At 39.5% G+C, this 22,432-nt stretch overlaps 1 protein-coding gene across 3 annotated transcripts in view; it reads left to right on the top strand.

Moving 5' to 3' along the window:
• Nucleotides 1-22,432, top strand: part of NCKAP5 (NCK associated protein 5) — a 1,523,932-nt gene that overhangs the window by 606,833 nt on the left and 894,667 nt on the right. The gene's annotated exons all lie outside the window — the stretch shown is intronic.

Raw genomic sequence — 22,432 nt, 5'->3', positions numbered from 1 at the left:
GTGCGGAGTCTGCATGTCCTCCTGTCGTGGGTTCCTCCGGGTGCTCCGGTTTCCTCCCACATCCCAAAGACATGCTGCAGGTGGATTGGACACTCTAAATTGGCCCTAGGTGCTGGCAACTTGACACCGTAAACTCCACTGCCATTCAATGTGCGGACAAGGTGATCTGCTGTGCGGCCTAACTAAAAAAAAAAAAGAAGAAGAAGAAGAAGAAGAAGAAAGGGATTAGCAATTAAATTAATAATATTTTTTCAGTCCTGACTGTGAGTGACAAAAGGCTGATTCAGCTAACAGATATGATATACAAAGTAGCACACTTGAGTTTTCTTTACACACAAAATCCGTCAGTTCTATCACGCAGTACATATTATCTCTTACCCATATAATTGAATGACATATGGTAACTTTACAATGTTGTTTATTACTGTGCAATACATGAGCTGCTTGACCTATGTACTTTTGACAGAAAAAAACTTTTGCCTAAGGCCAGCTTTGTTCACAATAGGACGCTGACCATATGGAATACGTTATTGTTTGCCTTGACACACATTACAGAATTTTTATGAACGTGTTACTTGGATCAAATTCAGACTTTCATCTCATCCTTCTATAATCCCCTGTCAATATCCAATGAGCTGGACATATCTGTGTGTAGAATATTCCTTCAGCTGATGCTAAGAGTCATACTGCTCAAACATATGCTGTCTTGCATAGTATTATGAATATATATATATATATATATATATATATATATATATATATATTTTTTTTTTTTATAGCTTCATGCTAAGTTATTTTGCTAGAGTTAGATAGTAACTGCATTAAGGAATGGTACCTCTAAATTTTAAAATACACTTGGACGTATACCAAAAGTTCATGTTATTTATTAAAAGTTAGTCAAAACTAATAATTTTTTTTATTTCAGTTACATTTAAACTACTGTTTGTATTCCCACAAGCAGCAAGTTCACACTTTAGTAGTGGCAAGATGTTTTTTGCATTCACTTACTGATGTGAGGGGGAAACTAAACATCTTTAAATAGTCACACAGTGTGCAGTGAACTGAGGTCTAATAGCATGATTACCTTATTCATTATTTATTTCCTTTATTTTAAAAATCCCAGTCTAACCACAAACTGTGATCTTTGTCTATTTATTCCTTCAACTTTAATAGAGTTTTCAAATGTATTTAAACTACTATTTTAATACAGCAACTGATGAAATATATTGTTGTCATCCTTGTTAAAAATGAATATTTGCTATAGTTGTCATTTCGGATGCTAGAATGTCACTGAATGCTACCTTTTTATATTATATGATGTTTCTTCCTAATCAGTGATGTGTTCATACTAGTGATTATTGCTTTCAATACTTCAAGTTTTAGATCTTTAGGTTTATATATTGATTGATTTAATGTTTTCTACTTGCTCTCTGTGTTATGCCCTCCACATGTTCCTTTCAATACTCCAGCTACTAGAATAGAAGTATATAGGTACATGTTTGAAGAGAAAGGATATGCATTGTCTTAGTTGTTATTATCATTTCTTTAGTGACTGTGTCAGTTCTTGAATCTTTAAAATGTCACTCCTGTTTCAGTTTTGTCAGTTATTTAACACAAATCCATTTTTGTTTCAGGCAGTTCTACAATTTCAATAATTTTTTCAGCTACTGATATTTTATTGTGTAAAACAGAAATATCAACAGATCCTAATGTCTTCTTCCCATTACATTATTATTTAAAGCATTATATTTTGTCATTTTTGTAAGATTTCAATAGTATAAGTCAGTAAAAAGCATGTAATGATAGATGTAGCAGATATCTCCAACACAGGGGTCATATCTTTTTTTATCAATTTTCACACTAATTATTACTGATAATAAAGATCCTTAGTTTTTCAGGCAGTTATTATTTATTGTTTTGGTATGAACATATCACAGACTAGTGGTATGGCTCATCTGTGCCCTTAACACACTTTTATTGTGTTCCAGTGTTTCTATGCTGAATTGTATTATATTCTTAACTATAGTACGTGAATCCTTATTTTCTGCCAAATTCTTGCTTATAGTTTTACAATGTATTGCAGAATAGAGAATGACTGTATAAATGCAAATTCCAGGCCTGAAGATTACTGAATGAAATGTATTGAAACAGAGCAAAATCATAAGAATCAATTCAAAATCATGTAAGAAATCCACACAAGATTATTCAATGAAACCATCATGACCACCAAACTATTTAATATACAACAGACTGGTCACATTGACTATTACTGAGCCTGTAAAATGTCCCCTGTGCAAATAAAACTGGCAATAAAAGAAGGGACATCTGGCATGGATTGAATAACTTACTGTGCATCTTAGTTCATTCTTCTTATATTACAATCACAGAGGTTTCTTTAACTTTAAAGTTACATACTTTCAAAACATTACTAGCAAAGACATCTGTGTTGTAACTCCCTTGCATTTTAAACATATTATGATATAGAACACACCCAATATTTAATAACATAATTTTGCAATAATTGACTGAATAGTACTTACGCAGCTAAATGACTGCTTGTTATGTACTTTTTCCTTTTTCTGCACAATTTCTATTCACCTGTAGTAGCCTCAAGGAAGGTGGGTATAGCTAGAATTTACTGCCACAGTATATTATGAACTGTGAGTCATTTCAGACTCTAAATCCATCCACTTTCAACCCCTTTTCCCATTTTACACATGGGGTCAGGGTGTCTTCTGCAGTGACACTACAAGTGGTAAAAATACATCTGACCTGCAGCTAGATATATGGACAGCTGTACAGCATAGTCCATTTCTGAAACAGTATAGTTGACAATGTCATACAGATTGCTGCATGTGCAACTAATTACTGCTCCTGCGTTCATATTTCTGGGTTGCAAATTCCAGCTTGTGCTATTGATCCCTGCCATATGTCACTGTAAATTATTATAGCATGGTGGCATGGTTTGGTCCTTTTGGCGAGAAGCAAACCAAAGCCGAGGTTAGTAACATTACCCCACAAGTGGAGACCTATTATAACATGACACAATTTTTAAGAAGAAACTGTTACTTTTCTGGCATATAATGGCATAAGAAATGTTTACTTTCCTTTCTCTGATGTCTGGCATCGCGGCAGTTCTGATGTACTGCCCTTTCTCTGCGCGTACATCACCAAGAGCTTACAACGCAACAAGCAAAACAATCTCTGGGTTTTCTTTTCTCGCTTTGTTACGAATCGAGTCTTTTAGCAGAGTTTATACGGTCTAACATAGCAATTTAAATCTCCGTTTCATTTTAAAATAAATTACGCTCATTTAATATTATTGGCATTTAATATCATGTTAAATTCAAAATTATAGCTTCTCTTGCTTTTAAACTTTTAAACATCTCTCTGTAAAATGTAATGGGTTTAGCATAGCGGAACCTTTAACATGGCGAGACAACGAGAAAGCGCTTATTCTTTATCAAAACTGTGGCCGTTATGTACTTTAACCCTTTTAATTATGTGACAAAAGCGAGTTAGTTAAAAAAAAAAAAAAGGGGGGCGACGGTTTTCCATTAGTAGTATCTTATTATTACAGCGGCCAATCGAAGCCGGCCAATCAGCGTTTTGAAGTCATCATATAATATTATTATTAACATCTGACAGCACTCGATTTCCCACAGAGGGAATGGACATGATCAGAAAGTACTGTGTTTAAATCCAGTAATCATAGTGTACATAGTAAGGACTCTTTCTCAAGATGGTATTTATGCTTTTTCTAGTATATTCCCATTTTTACAGGTCAATGCCTGCATGTAATGCTATGGTGATGGTACACAATTGGTTAAAGGCTACTGCTGAATGCAGCAGATCCAGAAAGTAACCTGTGTGCCTAATTGTAAGCTACTGACATAGATACTGTTGTGTCATAGGGAACATGATTGCTTTTATGGTATAGTGTTCTCACATTTACAGTGAGACTATTTTGCCATTATTACAGTTGAATGTATACTGAGATTCATTTTAATATTATTACTCAGAGCTGGGTTTGCATAGGTGACAGTCCTACAAGATTGCAGATCTCATAAAAACAGGAAGTTAATTGCACAAGCCTTCAGTTCACTGTTGCCTGAAACAGCATAGTGAAGGACTGGACCATTAAGGTGTTTCATGTTCTTAGCAGGGTACCACATATACTGGCCTTTTAGGCTCATACACCATAATAACAATACATTTACTGTTGTTGATATGCTGCCTTCATGTGGGAGATGTTCAGCTGTGCTTTCATGCTGTATATCATCACTGTTAACTAAGGTACACAGCAGGTGTTCACAGCACTAGTAATCACTTGTGTCTGCATTGCTGTGAGCAGACACAGCCTTTCCTTGGGAGTGTGCATTATATAACTGCATGAATCTTGACCAGGGATTCCTGCCAATGACTTAGCTGACATAGTTCACAGGGGTGATACACTTATCTGTATAAATTTCCCATGTACCATACACTGTGGTCTGTGCAACACATAGCAGACAGGTTGGGTAATTTATTCCACACACCAATGCATGGGATATATGCAAATGACCCCTTAAGGACATCAGGTGTTTCAGCTATATGGTAGTTCTGAATGCCCGTGACTTTTTTTTCCCTTGTTAAGTCTGTTATGGACAAATGTAGGCCCAATAAAACCATACCCCACTAGTTGTGGTATTGTGACCTATGATTATGAGTCCTGCCCTTTGTCTTTCGTGAATGTGAAAAGCAGTCCTTAACCAAGTGAGAGAGATGTCACTGTGAGATACAGACCAGCAAAATTATGTGATTTTGGGACTACGTTGTGACAATGAGGGTTGCTACTTTAGAAAAAAATGTATGCCTTGTGTACTTCCATGTTTGCTATGTATCTCTCTAGAATTCTGTCTGATTAAATAACTCAGTTAGAAAAACAGAGGAGACTGTCCTCCCAAATGAAGGATATTTTTGAGAAGTAGTCACTTTATTCCTTTCATGTTAGTTTCCAGTGATGGCAACCACTTTTTGCACCACATCATCACCTGTTCTGCATTTGCCATTCTTTCTGTGAAAACATATGATCCAAGTATGTGATCCCAAAATAGAGAGTTGAGTATTTTAACAGATGAAGAACACTGCTGGATAGTGCAAGGGTGCATGAATGACATAAACACTATAGTGCAAGTCTGTGAGGTGGAAAAATCATTTTATCTTTTTTATTTAGTTACTATTTGTTGATTGGTGAGACATACTAAGTTTCCTCTTTTCAGTGGAGACTAGATGTGATATAGATATGGAGTAGGAGAAATATGGCTAGGTCACTAGGGAACTTCAGCTCCTCATTTTGGAGACATGTGATGAGATCTTTTACAGTCACCTGAACAACCACCAGCTGAAGCAGGTGGGACCTTAGTTTAAGATTTGTCCCACAGGATGGCACAGACCCCCTCATGCTGCACTGCAGTGACAGTATTGCAAAATTAATCCAAGGACTTAGCATAGGAATAGAACCCACTGTCTTCTGATCTTCCATTACAGATATGTGTACTTACTGTTGAGTCACTGACACTGAACACTGACATTTCCAATGCCCATTATTTCACTGAAACATTGATATGTATAAGGAATATTCCCCCTTCAGTGGTAGCTGAAGGCATTTCCAACAAATATTGGGTAGTACAAAGGGAGACAAGGATGCAGAGACTACCCAAATAGCTATTTGTATTCAATAATTAGACAACCTTCCTCCTTTAGCCTGCATTTGTTTACAGTTACAGCAATCTGAGACTATGGCCCTTCGTAGTCAAGCTTTGTTCTTCTTTCGGCTTTTCTCAGTTAGGGGTCGCCACAGCGGAACTCCGGTCCACTAATGATTGGCAGTAGATTTTTTTTTTTACAGGTGCCAGCTTGATGCCCAACCTTCAACGAAGGCATGCCCATTCTATGCATGTCTATAGAACGCTACTCGACAATGAGGAGAACATGCAGACTCCACACATAAAGTGCTCCAGCCGAGAATTGAACAGGAGAACCTCTTGCTGTGAGGCAACAATGCTACCACTGCACCACTGCAGCTTTTTCTTGGCAGTCAGGCTGCTGTATAGTATTGACGTCAAAGTATCATATTCGTTAACAGCCTTACAGGATGTATGCTACCTTCTTACCTTCCTGCTCATCTGAGATACCCAGCTTAGCGCGCACACACACACACACACACACACACACACACACACACACACACACACACACACAGACAAGCAAGTGTTCATTCATGCTTAGCAAAGGGCTTGATAAAATCTTAATATTGTTCAGGCAAGAAAGAATTTTCAGCAACCCTAGTAGGTGTTGCAGACATCACATGCTGTTAAACCTGTTCTGAACATCACTCATTCATTTGATGCTAAAATGTGTTACAAGAGGTATGTCAGTTTCAAGTACTCTGATATACCTCTCAACCTCTTAACACAAGGAATCTGGAAAAGCCGGAAATATGGGGGGGGGGGGGGGGTCAGTCAAAGAATAGGGACATATTTTGAATATTGCTTTTATAAACTTAGAAATTTGCTAGAATATCACAATTTTGTTAGCACGCATTTTCTGAAAGATATGAAGTGTGAAACTAAACTCTATGTCTATTTAGTGACTTCAGTCTTCAGTGATTTGCCAGAAAACCACAAAATTTATGAGGAACAGACTAAAAATATGAGGCAAAAATATGGACATTCTGTGAAAATCTGGAACGTTGAGAGGTATACAGTCTGATGCTAAGATATTACAATTAAAAGATCACAGAGCATGCATGATGTTTCAGGAAAACTAAAAGAAACAGGTTTTGAATGAAAAACACTGCTAAGATAACATATGAACATCCACAGCGTTGATTTTCTTTGATTTATATGAAACTCTGAATCACTGGGAAACATTACAAACCATGGAAAGGTATGAATGACACTGGTATAAAAAAAATAAATCCACTAACTGAAACAAAGCCATAAATTCCTAATATGCTCATGCCTTTTGTTGAAATTCAGCAGCTGATTTAAACTTCTAGTGTCAAAAGCAACATATCATGATAAGTAAACCAAAGGTTTGTCACTGATACCCTGAAGCTTGAGCATTACCTGTGATAACTTGCTGTGTGACTGCTCTCTCTGCTGGGGGATCAGCGTAATTACTTTATTGAACTGCATAAAACTTAAATGTTTAAAATAGTCAGTTTCTGGTTTTTATGCAATGTGCACAGAAAATGTGTTTGGACAACATATTTCATTGTGATTGGTGTGAGGTAACTCATAAGTGCTTATAATTCACCTGTTTTTTTTCTCATACTTAAAATGCAATTGACCCATTGCAGTTACTGATATTAGAATTAATATCTAGGCACAGAAGCAATACTCAACACTGCAGAAGCAGCCTACTTAAATTGCTGTACACTATTTATTGATTTGCTTTCTTGCTCCTTTCTCATTTTCAGTATGTGTTAGAAACTAAAAATATTTCATTTAAGCAAAGTTGTCTGAAGTGTTAAAATCAGACTTCTCAGTTTAGGACTGCTACACAGTCACATGCTTTGCTGTGCTATGTTAACTGAATTAAAACTTAAATTAAGGCTATCAAGTTCAAATGAGCTTTTTTTCCTGTAGTCATGGGTTTGAGTTCATCATCCTTCATTGTTCTGCTTCATAACTTTGAATAAGAAATTTAACCAGGCAATGTTCCTCAGTCAGCCTGAAAAAAAAGACATTTGTGGTTAGTGGATTACCCAGTTAAAAATGCTGTCAGTATTTATTTATTTAATGATGTGCACTTCTTATGGAAATGCAAACTTATGTAGACTATTTTTTAATTTGTGTTTTTATATCTCCTCTTCCCCTCTCTCTCTTTCTCTTGCTGCTAAAATGTCTATAAATAAATAACAGATATGTGAGGTCATATCTTTCTATCTCTCTATTTAATGTGGTGTGTTGCTCCTAGGTGAGTGATGGATATTCAGCTGTACATAATCATGTGTATTACTATCTATCTAATACACTGTACCATCCACTAGTGTTATCCAGTGGTACAGTGCTGCATAGTAATTTCTAGAATTGTAGCAGAGACATTTACGCTTTTTAAGAAACTAGGTGAAACTTAATTTAATTTGATATTTCAGAATCATGACTACACATTAATTTTCCTTTATTTTGTTGGAAACCTTCATTGATGAGAAATTACTTTGTCTAGATATGTGCCCATTCACTTATTTATGCCTGTAAATATAGATAGTGCACTTTTTAAAATCTTTATAACAGTCCCCCTTTTTGTTTATTTATTTATTTTTTGTTGATAAATGACAGCAGTTATTCTGTTTGGCTAATAATACTTTTACAAAATAAAGTTAAATTATATTTATAAAAGTATCACTAAAATAAAACGTTCATTAAGTGCCTTGACTTTAGACATTAATAGTATAAATTGTGAGCAGTTTAGTGCTTTAAGGAGTGAGTCGTTCATGTGCTTTGTATTAAGACCTGTGGAATGTTTTCCTCCTCACGGTGAGAGGACTTAAAGTGCTCTGTTATTACACTATTGGTCATGAAAGCAGAGGAAACCCCTTAAAGTCATGTGACTTGCTTTCCTGTCAAAGGCAGGAAAAGTAGTTTAAAAGGCTTGTTATTAAGCAGGGAGTTTAATGCTGAACCATTCTTCTTTCTCGTGTAGGTCAGAACAGCAGCTAATGTGGTGAGAAATACCATCTTTAGCAAACGTTATGTGTAAACTAATCGCTGGGTGTCACAAAATTAGTAGACTTAATCTCATGTAAACATGAAAATTGTTGCACATTGAAGGATGAATGTAAAATAGCTTGTGAAGGCTCAGTATGGGGTTGGTCTAATGCTCTTTTTAAAGGCATCTTTGATCTCAAATAACTTTTCTTTGGGAGTTTTCTCCCAGTCACAGAACGGACAATGTCACATGTCTTAAGCGATATTAATGCTCTGGGGCTTCCTTCAGAAGAGACAGAATTTAAAGTGAAACTGCCTAATCTAAGAGATGCTGTTTTGCAGGTACTGAATTCTTTTCATGAAAATCGTTTAAGTTGTCTTAGCTATGTTTACATAATTGTGTTTTTAGTTAGGCATTTAATACTAAATGCTGTTTTCTTAAATATCACAAAATATTTTAACTTAGTATGCATTTTTCCTTAAATAGTAGCATACATAGATAGTTACAGTGAGAAACTGCTGTCACTTTTTTATCTTGTAGTGTTACACTGTGCAATGCCTGGATTTCTATTATTAATTATTTTCTGAGTGCCAATCAGTGTTGGGTTATATATATATTTTATTATTTATACTTGTTTTGAATTATAACCTGAAAGAACAGCACTTAGATGCAGTAGTTATTAGTAAGATGGCACAACGTTTGGTTTGCTGCTTCACTGGCATTAAGGCTGATGAATTTCTTGTTACAGCACTTAAGCTTTCCAAAATATAATAGTGTTTCATTTTAAAAAGAATAGATTCTGATTATGTTACTCTTTTTAACTATATTGGGATTATCAATTAACTTCCTTACAGAAGACCCATCATAGTAGAATATAATTACAGCAGAATTTAGATGTTGATTTTATACTCAATGGCATGTGGTGCTGTCATCTAGGAAAAACATTTCATTTAAAGATTGTTAATGTAGTTAAAAACCTGATTGTTCAACATTCAAGTTTTTTAATCAGCTGTTGTATCTTCTCATTTTCTTTTTAAAATTGGGTGACACATTAATCTTAGATCTCCCTAACTTATTTATAATTTAGATACTTTGATTTGAAAATATTACATACTCACTGTCATTCCGTTAAAGGTGTGATGGCCTTGACTTGCAGAAGTACTCATGAGTTTATCACATCATATTTTTATCTTAAGGTTCACGTTTTTGACTGATATTTCCTGATTTAATCAAAATCCAAACTGACCGAAGCCTATTACTTAAGGGCATTTAGTTTCAAAATTTCAAATTAGTATCATAATCTATACTGGATAAGATCTTTCACAATGTAGTCATTTATATGACAGTGGGCCATTGTATAACAAGACATACTTCTGCTGAGTTCAGTCAGAAAAGGAAATGTTTTGTGATTTGTCCCACTTTAAAGAGAGTGGAAGGACACAGGCTAAGATTTTTGCATATAATATTTTCTTTCTTATGGAAGTTGCTTGACCTAGACGTGCAAGAATATTCTCTGCTAGCTATTTATTTATTTTTACACTTCATTGTATACTTAGAAAAAAATCTGTTTTGACACTCACTTGCTCTGCTTCTCAAGTAATTTGTGATTATTTGTTTTATGTATGCTACCTTACAGAAAGCTTCTGAAGCTTATAGTATTGTCTTTGGACCTAAAACATTGAGGCTGACTAGTAATGAACATAAGCATTTTGTCTGCGAGTTTAGTACCGCGTGCCTTTGATGATTCCTGCCTACTTGTTATTTGATATGTTTTGAAGTTCTGTAGGTGAAATATGAGGATTTCTGTGATTCATTTTTGCATTTTGAACTGAAGGTACAGTTTTAGAATATTGTTCTTAGTAGCAGAATCCTGCATTTGTATGAAAATTCTAAGAATTCAAATCTAATAACAGCAATGTGATTAATATACAATGTCATCATTGTATGAGCATATCACAGTTCGGCAATCCATTAATTCCCTTTAGTTCAGACATGAGTCTGAGTCCATCCCAAGTTCATTCTTAAACTTTTAAGTTCTGTGAGTATGTGTTTAATGACAGATATTGAGAGCATGACACTTAGATACATAACACTATAAGCTGTCATGACATACGTAACATGTATTCGCACTCTACTATGTTAAAACATCTTGGCTGTTCTTCTAGACACAGAAACATAAACAAATTATTATTACTTTGATAAATACAGGTGGTTATGCTTTCTGAATATCTCTGATAAAGCACAATCTTTTTGGCATGACACTATCCCAAGGATCGAAAAAGCACCCCACCACCAGTGGTAGGAGCTGCATCCAAAAGTGGTTGTCTATATAGAACAGGAATTTACAATTCAGAGACACATGAGCTACAATGTTGAACGACCTCATTATTAGCTAATCTGCATGTCTTTGTATCATCCTTAACAACTTATAGTGCTAATCGACCCTTTCTGTGGTAGTTAACACTGGCAGACCCTGCATCTCAGTGGCACATGCACTCCGTCATTCACTCTACCATATACATGCAAAGATTCACACACACACACACACACACACACACACACACACACACACACACACTTTATGTATTTATTTATTTATTTCCAGTTTGATGACCGGCGAGGTCCACTAGGCTCAAAGAGCCTGTTTTCAGTGGAGGCCCAGGGAGAAAAGCTCCAATAATACATAGTACAAGCTCCATAAGATGAAGTACAATACATACTGGAAAAAGAAACAAACTAAGCAAATTTTACATACAAAATAGTAAAAACTAAACAAAAGTTAAACAGCAGCTTGGAGAAGGATGTAAAGCATATTTACATGTTTAGTGGTAGAGAACAGTAGTACAAGGTTAAATTAATACAGAGGTTTAAATCATCTGAGAATGATATAGAAGTAATATTAGTGTGGATGAGTTCTTTATGCATGAATATTAGCATGAGTTAAATTAATACAGAGGTTTAAATCCTCTAAGAGTGGTATAGAGGTAGCATTAGCATAGGTTCATAGGTTCATAGGTTGGTACTAGTCTATCAGCCCTAGGGCCTATACAATCCTAGCCATAACAATTCCCTGGCTATTTCTTCCCACACTATTTATTTCCCTGGACCCCTGTCTAACAGGGTGACTGATGTGATCTCTGGGGTGAATTTCCTGTCTCCCATCCAATCGTCAAGGTTCTTTTTGAAGAGGGCCAAAGAGGCACTCTGCTTGACATGTATGGGCAATCTATTCCAGAGTCTGGGGAGTCTCTGGGTCAGGAACCTATCCCTCCAGCATGTTTTGTTTATTGTGATGACAAGGTTTAGATCCCTGGAGTGTGTGGCTCTGAGGGATTGGGATTTCTTTAAGTGTAGCATGTTCAACAGCTCTGGGTTTGACATGGCCTTGTATGTTAAGCAGAGATCGCCTCTGAGTAGACGATATGCGACAGAGTATAGCTGGAGTTTCTTAAAGCGGTCAGCATAGAGCATCTGTTTTAGGCCTGTGATTCTTTTAGTGAGGTATTTCTGTGGCCTTTCCAGTTGCTGCAGATGTCTTGAGAGGTACATACCAAATGGGGTGTTGTATTCTATAATGGGTCTAATGAGGGATGAGTACAGTGGGACAATGACCTCCTTTTTTCTGGATGAAAAGCCCTTAGTGATGAGGTGTGCCACATAGAAGGATTTCCTGACTGTTGTGGCGATGTGGTTATCGAAGGTGAGACCACTGTCCACCTGTGTCACTAAGTCTCTTATCATATTTTCACTGTTTAGTGTACTGCCACCTATATGGTAATTCATGGATACATGTTTTTTCCCAAAGGGGATAACTATACATTTCTTGGCATTGAGCTTGAGCCCATGGCTCTGGCACCAAGCATCTGTTTCTGTAAGGCCCTTTTGTAGAGTATCCACATCATTTGGGGATTCAATAATGGCTCCCAGTTTGCAGTCATCTGTGAACTTTGTCAGCCAGAGTCCCTTAGTGTTGACCTGTACTTCAGAGAAGTAGATGCCAAACAAGAGCGGTCCCAGGACTGAACCCTGAGGTACTCCACTTGTCACTTGTCTGGAGCTGGATTTGGAGTCAGCTACTTTTACAGTGTGGGTTCTATCAGTAAGCCAGTTAGCAACCCATTGGGTGATGTAGGGATTAATGCCCAGCTTAGTAAGTTTATCTATGATTCCAGAGAGGGGGATGGTGTCAAAGGCCTTGGCAAGGTCTAGATAGGCTGTGTGGACCACCTTACCCTTGTCCATTGCTCTGGAGACTGATTCGAAGAAGTCAAGTCAGGTTCAGGAGACAAGATCGGCCCTTCATGAACCCAAACTGGGTGGGGGTCCAGTGTTTAAAGGTTGCCAATGTCTTTGTTTATAAATTCCATGATAATACGCTCCATGGCCTTGCAGATAAGGCTTGTCAGACTGATGGGACGGTAGTTTCCGGGATCCAAGATGGATCCGCCCTTGTGGAGTGGGATAACTGTAGCTCTGCGCCTCTCAGTGGACATGAAAACTGAGGTGAGGCTATGATTAAACATGACACTTAGCATGAAGGTACATAAAGTTAATCAATAGTGTGTAAGGAAGAACAAACTTTGTGTGTTGTAAAGTATTTATGTATTAAGCAGGTTAGGTAGGTGGAGTGCAATTGCATTTCCATTTCTGGGAGTTGTAAGAATGCAACTAGGATGTCCTTCAAGAATGCAACTGCAGTCATAACATGTGGGTTGTCCTGCCTCAGGCAGCCCTCGGTCGGCCGGATTCCAAAGTCTGGGTCCGACGTCGGCTGATGTCGCATTTCTCTCCGACGTCAGAGCGGCTGGAGTATATAAGCATCAGCCGACGCCATTTTCTCCAGTCTTTCTTGCCGCGCGGTGCCCGAAGCAGAAGCAGTTCGCAAGTGCCAGTCGGTCAGCTCCTGTATTCTACGATACGAAGTCATCAAAAAGCTAAGTACCCCGTTGGGGACCTTTTCTTGCCTCAGCCGATGTCAGAAATTACTGAAAAAGTTAACAATTGTCTTTTTTGTGGTAAACAAATACCTCATAAGGATTTCCACTCTTACTGCCTCCCTTGCCTGGGCCCAAACCATGACGTCTCGGCCTGTGTAGCCTGTGCTCGCTTCAACAAGCGCACTCTCAGGCGCCGGGCGGAGTTCACTGAAGATTTTTTCGGCGATAAATTTGCTTACACCAAGCCGTCGGATCTTCCGATATCGCAAACTCCCAAAAAGCGAAAAGACCGGGACCGACATCCTCGGCTCACGTCTACCACCGGCTCCACGCCAAAACCTAGCACGAGTGCTCCGGTTCCCTCTGAGACGGTCTCTCCACCGCTTCGAACCGAAGACACCGCATTACCGACGACTCCGATTCCAGACATTACTCCGACGCCAGTTATTGATTTTCCTCCGGATACCGAAACTGAGGAAATGCCCGAGACCATTGCTGTAGATAAGGTCACTCCTGCACGTGGAGCTGCCAGGCCTCCTATGGCCATGTCTATTAAGGCCTACACTAGGGCTAAGGCAGCCAGCAAGACCAAGCATCTTTCTGCTAAAGCCTTACCTCAGCCTACTCCAGAGACACAAATTATGACTATGGCTGCTGATTTAATTGCTATGATTAGAGGTTCACAGGCCCATCCTGAGAGAGGATCCCAGCCTCCTTCTGATAAAAGGACCCGGGTTGAACCCTCTGACCCTATTCCTTCAGATGAAGATTCTGAGGACTCTGTCCACTCTGATGGCCAGGAAGAGCTCTTCCAGACCTATGAGGACTCGGATGCAGAGGATTCCATCCCCTCGGCCTCCCCTCCTGAGGATATTTCTTTTGGGGAAGTTCTGCATACCATGAGGGAACATTTCAAGTGGCAAGGCCAGGAATATTCTGATTCCAGAAAGTGCCTTCGGACTTTCCTTAAAAAGCCCCAGCACAGGCCCTTAGCTATTCCTCCTGTGCTTGATGTTTTGGATGATTTATATTCTGACTCTAGTGTTACCCCTGACTCTCTCCCTCCTGCCCCGGCCAAGCCAGACAGGTATTACAGGGTCCCAGAAACACATTCCCATTTATTCAGGGCCCATACTGCTGATTTGGAAACTATTTCCCAGGGACCTAAAGGTGTTTCAGCTTCCACCTCTAAAATCCTTTGCCCTCCAACAGGGAAGCTAGGTCATTAGAGAGATGGGGTAAAAGGTTTACACCTCCACTACTTTATCTATGAGAGCTTTGAATTGCCTTTTCATATGTTACAATATCAGGATTTCCTGTTAGAAGATTTACAGAAAACATTGGCCTCTCCTGATCCTTTAGACAGGAAGTCTTTGCAGGAAGCTGTACATAACTCTCAGCAAGTAAGCAATCACTTCCTGCAGTGTGGATATGATGCACTGGAAGCTTCATGTAGGGCAGCTATGACAGGGGCAGTCATTCGTAGACATGCATGGTTAAAAGATCAACCTCTACCAGATCATGTAAAGGCAAAACTTCTGGATGCACCTTTGGAAAAGAACAAGCTTTTTGGTGCTAATGCTAAGGATGTGTTAAAGTCCATCGAGGAAAAAGCAAAATCAGTTCAGACGGTGAAAGATTTCCTCCAGGTTCAATGCCCAGATTCAGTAGGAATTGGCCTTCAAAAAACTGGTCCTTTCCTAATCCTGAAAGGTTTCAAAGGGGTAAAAACAGAAGTGGCCGAGGAAGAGGACAATACAGAGGTCCTTACAGGGGACGACAATGGCAGCCAGCAAACCAAAGAAGTGACACAGGGGTTTCACCTGCCCCACAACCACAATCTCAATGACTTTCCTCTACTTCCGCCTACCAGGGAACAAATAGAAGCTCCCTTGGGCGGGAAATTATCTCTGTTTGCAGACAATTGGCACAGACTGACAAAGGACAAATGGATTTTGGATATTATAGACCGAGGTTACAGGTTCCACTTTTATACCTTACCAAGAAAACAAGGCATGCCAAACTTACCACAAAACCAGAGGGCAGAGGCTATCAAGCAAATCTCTCTGCTGACTCGGATGAAAGCAATAGAAAGAATTCCACAACAAGAACAAGGCCAGGGGTTTTACTCAAGACTGTTCCTTGTTCCAAGAAAAGAATCTCAATGGAGACCAATACTGGATTTGTCCGCATTAAACACCTTTCTCATAGTACCAAATTTCAAAATGCTGACTCTACAGCAACTCCTTCCCATGCTGGGCAAGGGGTCTTGGCTGATTACTCTGGACCTCAAGGAGGCATACCTGCATGTCCCTATCAGACACAGCTGCAGAAGATACCTCAGATTTCTTGCAGGGCCAGAGCATTATCAATTCTCAGCATTGCCATTTGGCTTATCTACTGTGCCCAGAGTATTCACAAAATGCCTGGCTTCAGTAATTGCTCATTGCAGGCTCCAGGGGATCCAAATTTACCCGTACCTGGATGACTGCCTCATACAAGCGGACGACAAATTGATGTTGACAAAAAACTTGGACTATGTCATACGATTACTTCAAGCTCTGGGATACACAGTCAACTTCCAAAAGTCAAGACTTCAGCCATCCCAGCAAATAATCTTCTTAGGAGCCAAATTAGACACAGCCTCTCAAATGGCTTACCTAACAGAAGACAAGCAAGAGAAGTTAACTCGTTATTTCAAAGGTTTGGCAAAACTCACCCAGATGACTGCAAGGAGATTACTATAGGCCCTGGGTTACATGGCATCCTGCATTCTCCAGGTTCCATTAGCAAGACTACACATGAGGAAGCTTCAGTGGTACCTAAAAAGCCTATGGTCTCAGCACAGCAACAACATAGAGACAACCATACCGCTCATTCCATGCCTACAAAAGGAATTCGTATGGTGGGCCTCGGTAAGCCAGGCAAACACAGGTATGTCATTCAAAAAACCACAGATAACACAGACCATAACCACAGACGCCTCAGACCTTGGATGGGGGGCGCACATGGAAGGCAGGTGTATACAAGGACAATGGTCTCCAAAGGAAACACATCTGCACATAAACCAAAAGGAAATGCTGGCAGTAATGCATGCCATCGAGGCCTTTCAACACCAACTTCAGCAAGGCCATTTACTGATACGGACAGACAACACCACTGTGATGTGGTATATAAACAAGCAAGGGGGCACCCATTCTTACCCCTTTGCAGACTGACAATGAATCTTTGGGAAAAATCACTGAGGCTAAACATTCAGTTACAATCCCAGTTTGTTCCAGGCAAAGACAATGTGCTGGCGGACAGCCTAAGCAGGAATTTCACAGATCCACACGAGTGGAGGTTACATCCAAAGATCTTCACACAGCTCACTTCGACATGGGGCAGGCCAGAAGTAGACCTATTTGCCTCTCACCTCAACCATCATCTACAAAAATTCTGCTCAAGGACATACCATCCACAAGCTTGGAAAATAGATGCTCTCTCATTCAAATGGAACTCCCTAAAAATCTATGCATTCCCACCTCTGCCACTGATGACCTCAGTATTACTAAAGATCAAAGTAGAGACCCAAGGGGATCCTAATAGCTTCGGACTGGCCAAGACAACACTGGTATCCACTACTACGGAGCATATGTCACACCAAGAAGTGGGCCCTTCCCCAATGGCCTCTACTTTTGACTCAACACAACTTCAAAACAGTGCATCCAAACCTTCAGACACTGCAGCTAACAGCCTGGGAGATCCCATGAATAATCTCAACCTATCTCTCTCCAAGGAAGTTCAGCGGATACTAACAGAGGCTCGAAGACCATCCACCAGAAAGGTTTACTTAGCAAAATGGAAGAGATTCAGCATTTGGAATACCAGCAAGGGACATGATGCATTATTATTGAACATCCCACTCATCCTGGAATATTTGGCAGATATGCTAAAAATGGACTTTCATATTCTTCCATAAAGATACATGCATCAGCTATTTCAGCTAGATATAACACTGATCCGCCTGTCTTTTCACATCCTTTGCTAAGGCAATTCCTCAGGGGAATCAAGAACATTAAACCACCAAGAAAGGCTCCAGTGCCAGCCTGGGACCTCAATTTTGTCCTAGAAAAACTGACTCTACCTCCATTTGAGCCAGCAGCTTCAGTTGACTTGCAATTTCTCTCATGGAAGACAGCTTTCCTGTTGGCAATTACCTCAGTGATGAAGGGTTTGAGACCACTGACCTGTGTCACTAAGTCTCTTATCATATTTTCACTGTTTAGTGTACTGCCAGGTTTCATGGATACAACCCTACTTTTTGCCAAAGGTGGTATCTAGGGTTTCTTGGCATCAAGCTATGGCTCTGGCCTGTTTCTGTCCCATCCACATCATTTGGGAATTCAATAATGGCTCCCAGTTTGCAGTCATCTGGAACTTTGTCAGCCAAGTCCCTTAGTGTTGACCTGTACTTCAGAGAAGTAGATGCCAAACAAGAGCGGTCCCAGGACTGAACCCTGATCAGCTACTTTTAAGTCAGTTAGCAACCCATATTAATGCCCACCTTAGTAAGTTTATCTATGATTCCAGAGATGGTGTTAAAGGCCTTTGCATCTAGATTCTGTGTGGACCACCTTACCCTTGTCCATTGCTCTGGAGACTGATTCAAGAAGTCAATCAGGTTCAGGAGACAAGATCCACCCTTCATGAATCCAAACTGGGTGGGGGTCCAGTGTTTAAAGGTTGCCAATGTCTTTGTTTATAAGTTCCCGCTCCATGGCCTTGCAGATAAGGCTTGTCAGACTGATCCAATCCCCTTGGGATAACTGTAGCTCTGCGGCTCTCAGTACTGCAGGCTATGATTGCCACAGCATCTTTACATAGAGTATTTATGTATTAAGCAGGTTAGGTTGACTGCAGTTGCATTCTTGAAGGACATAGGTTTTACAGTGTTGTTCTCATAAATTCTTAGAGATGGATAGATCTCAGCCACTGCAGTCAGGCACTCCATCATACCCTCTATGTATCTTGTTAGTTTCAGTCCTGTTAATATTAGCAATGTACATAGTGATGCTAGAGCTCTTGTTCTATTAACCTTTAAAGTCAGTCTCTGTAAGAGTTAAAATATTCTTCCTGATGTCATTTAGTGTCCGTCAAAGCTTTGCACTGAAGTCTCCACCACTGCCTCTTGTAGCTTATGAACTGTTGCAATCATTAAATCATGCATTCACTAGCCTTTCATTCTTCTTATTATGTAAAAAAATACTGTTCTAGCTAACTATTATGTAATGTAGTGGTTTCACTGGTGGTGCAGAGAACTAACATGGACTTTGGATATGGTGAAAGGGGGTGGCTTGCATATTTTTAAGTGTTGTTAAGGATGATACAAAGAGTTATCCTAGGTATATAGTTCCCCTTGCCTCGCATGTTTCATGCTACAAACCTTTGTTCTAGTGAGAGCAAAATCCTACCACCAGGTTTCCAAATCATTCAAGATGACAGACCCCACAAAAAAGGAGGTGGAGCAGCAATAATCTACCCCACCTACCATACCATAGCTTCCTACTCCAATAAAATACTAACCTTTGCCAATGCTTAAATTTTAATAGATTTACTAAAAATAAACAACCACAAGTCCATAAGTATTGCTGCCCTCTATATCCCCCCTGATGATAATATCAAAACTCTTCAAAACATCCTGTCCTGGTTCTCCTCCAATATAAAAAAATGAAACCTATATATTCGGTGATACCAACATCAACTGGAATACTCTTAACTTTGACGCCCCATTCCACACAATCAACCTGTACAACTTCTCCCATCTAATACAATCACCAACCAGACCAAATAATGATGGTATCACTGAAACCATCATTGACTGGATCCTAACAACTCACCCAAACCTTATTAATAAAGCTGGAACATTATCTGATCCTCTCAGCAATCTCCTACCAGCCTTCGCCGACTGTCTCCTATCTCCACTGCATAAGCAACATAACTACATCCAAACCCACAACCTCTCATCTTTCAATCCTCTAACTTTCTCCGAATGCTTAAAGCATACTGACTGGTCCCCTCTGAAAACTCTTCTTCTAGATGATGCCATTTCCTACTTTAACCACTCATTCCTAACCCTTCACAATCAGCAAGCACCCCCTCCTCAAACCAAATGCATCAAAACCAATCCCTGCCCATGGTTATCAAAAGATACTAAATTAGCCTTGCACCAAAGGGACAAAAAATGGAAACAATATCAAAAACATAAAAATCCTAACACCCTCCTAGAGTATAAGCAACTACGAAACTCTGCAAAAAAACTAATAATTAAAGACTGCAAAGCCCACTACTCCAAACTCTAGTCCTTGCACTCAACAAATCCAAATAAATTCTGGGACTCCATCTCATTCATGCTGTATCCTGGCTACAAAAAAACCCCCTGCCCAGACCCCAACCTGTCCAACCTTGAAACAGCCAGCCAGTTTAACTCATTCTTCATAGACTGCATAGCTAAACTACCAGCCTCCTTCCCACCCCCCTCCTGCCCCAACCACCACCCCAATCATCAACTTTCCTTCACATCCTTCTGCCTCAAGCCTATCCCCACAAACACTATAAAAAGATTTCTCCTCAAACTCAAACCCTGTCACAATGCACCCAATAACCTTTCACCCACAAACAATTGGCACACAGCATTGTCTATCCCATCTTTATTCTTCTAAGTAGATCCATACAAGAATCATACATCCCTTCTATCTGGCACCATGCTTACATCATCCCCCTCCACAATGGTGGCAAAAATACTGATACCACCAACTTCAGGCCTATTGCCATCCTTTCCCCTCTTTCTAAAATACTAGAGAAAACAATACAAGCACAAATCATGGCACACCTAACACTAAACAATCTCCTCTCCCCTACCCAACACAGCTTCTGCCCTGGGCACAGCACCATGACTGCCCTTCTTTCCTTTCTTGAAACCATAAACCTCAAACATGACTCAGGCAAGTTTTGTATTCACACTATTCCTAGATCTGTCAAAGGCCTTTGACACCATCTCCCACACCCTACTTATATCCCAACTCTCCACCCTACACCCCTCTTCCACCACCATTGCCTGGTTTTCCAGCTACTTGTCCAACCGCCAACAAACTGTCCAATGGAAAACTTCAACCCCCCCTTCCTTCTCACACCCACAGGTGTCCCACAAGGTTCTGTTCTTGGCCCTCTTCTCTTCAACCTATTCATTAACAACTTTCACCAATACATCCCAGACTCATTTATCATCCAATATGCAGATGACTCAACAATCATCTGCTCAGCCTTCTTCCCCTCTGAGCTCCTAGCAAAAACCCAACTAACTTTCTGCAAAATAGAAACCTTGATGCAGTATAACCGTCTGACACTAAATGCAAATAAACCCAAACTAATGTTTTTCAACCTACCAAAAACTCCATTGACAAATCCACATACACCATACAGAGCTAAAACAACACCCTCCTTGAAATCGTTCCACCATCAAGCTTCTTGGCATCATTATTGATGAAGAACTAAAATTTGACACTCACACCCGATCCACAATAAAGAAAACCCACCAAAAGTTAGGTCTCCTCTACATGCACAACCACTTCCTAAGCCTCTCTACCCATCAAATTCTTGCATCCACCTTCCTACTCCCCTCCCTTATGTATGGTGTCCCTCTTTTCATAAATCTCCATCTTGGCCTTTTGTCCAAACTTGAATCCTGCTACCATAAAATCTCCAAATTTGCAACCGATTCAAAAAACTCATCCCACCACTGCCACTCCCTCCTCACCCTCAACTGGCTTGAACTACCCAACTACCTCAGTTACCTACAACTCACCATTTCCCTCAAGCTCATCTTTAAACCTTCCAACTGCTCAACTCTCGCTACTTCTTAAAACCTTACATTCCCAACCGCACACTCAGATCCAAAAAAACAAAATGTCATTCAGGTCCACAAACCTGCACGACCTTCTGGCCATCTACTGCTGTCCCACTCCTTAGGTAAACAGTGAAACTCTCTCCTCACACACCTACGCAACTTACCTAACCATATAAATTTCAAATCTCAGATACTCTTCCATCTTTCTTCCAAATGGGAATGCCCTTGCCACACTCTAACTTAACCCCCCCCCATTCCACCTTGCACTGACTCATCCAACTACCTCTTCTATTACTTCATCCCACCCAAAACAATCCCTCCCCTACCAAAAACTAAAACTAATTTTCTCTCTAATATCTATTGTACTATACTCTCCAGTCTCAAATATACTATTACCCTCTCCATGCATAATATTTTCCTAATCTGCAAATGGCTAGTAGCTATATATTTTGAAATGTTAAATCTGCAATTGAGTTTATAACATAAATATTCATTTTATGTAAATGTTGAAATTTCTGTATTGAATTATGTCTTTTCATTTTTGTAACTTTGTGACAAGCCAATTGCAAATATTATGGAGCGTATCTGTAAATGTTTAATTAGCTGTATGAACTATGTCCTTTTGTAACATGTGAAATGCAACTTGCAATTATTGTGGAGCTTTTCTCCCCGGGCCTCCACTGAAAATGGGCTCTTCTTGGTCCAGTGGACTTCCCCGGTCATCAAACTTAAGTAAATAAATAAAATAAATTCTATTTTTTATGTGACTTTATAGCAAGATATAAAGAGTTACCCTAATGTTTTGTGTCCCCCTACCCCACATTTTCATACTGCAAAATGTTTCCTATTTGTTTAAGTGCCCTTAACGCATGCTATAAAGGGTATCCCTGGTATCTATTATGGCCCCCAATGT

Source organism: Protopterus annectens, chromosome 6.part0 (genome assembly GCF_019279795.1).
Source record: "Protopterus annectens isolate FY-2018-M chromosome 6.part0, PAN1.0, whole genome shotgun sequence".
In the NCBI taxonomy this organism is placed as follows: domain Eukaryota; kingdom Metazoa; phylum Chordata; order Ceratodontiformes; family Protopteridae; genus Protopterus; species Protopterus annectens.
This window is presented reverse-complemented; position numbering and strand designations above follow the sequence as displayed.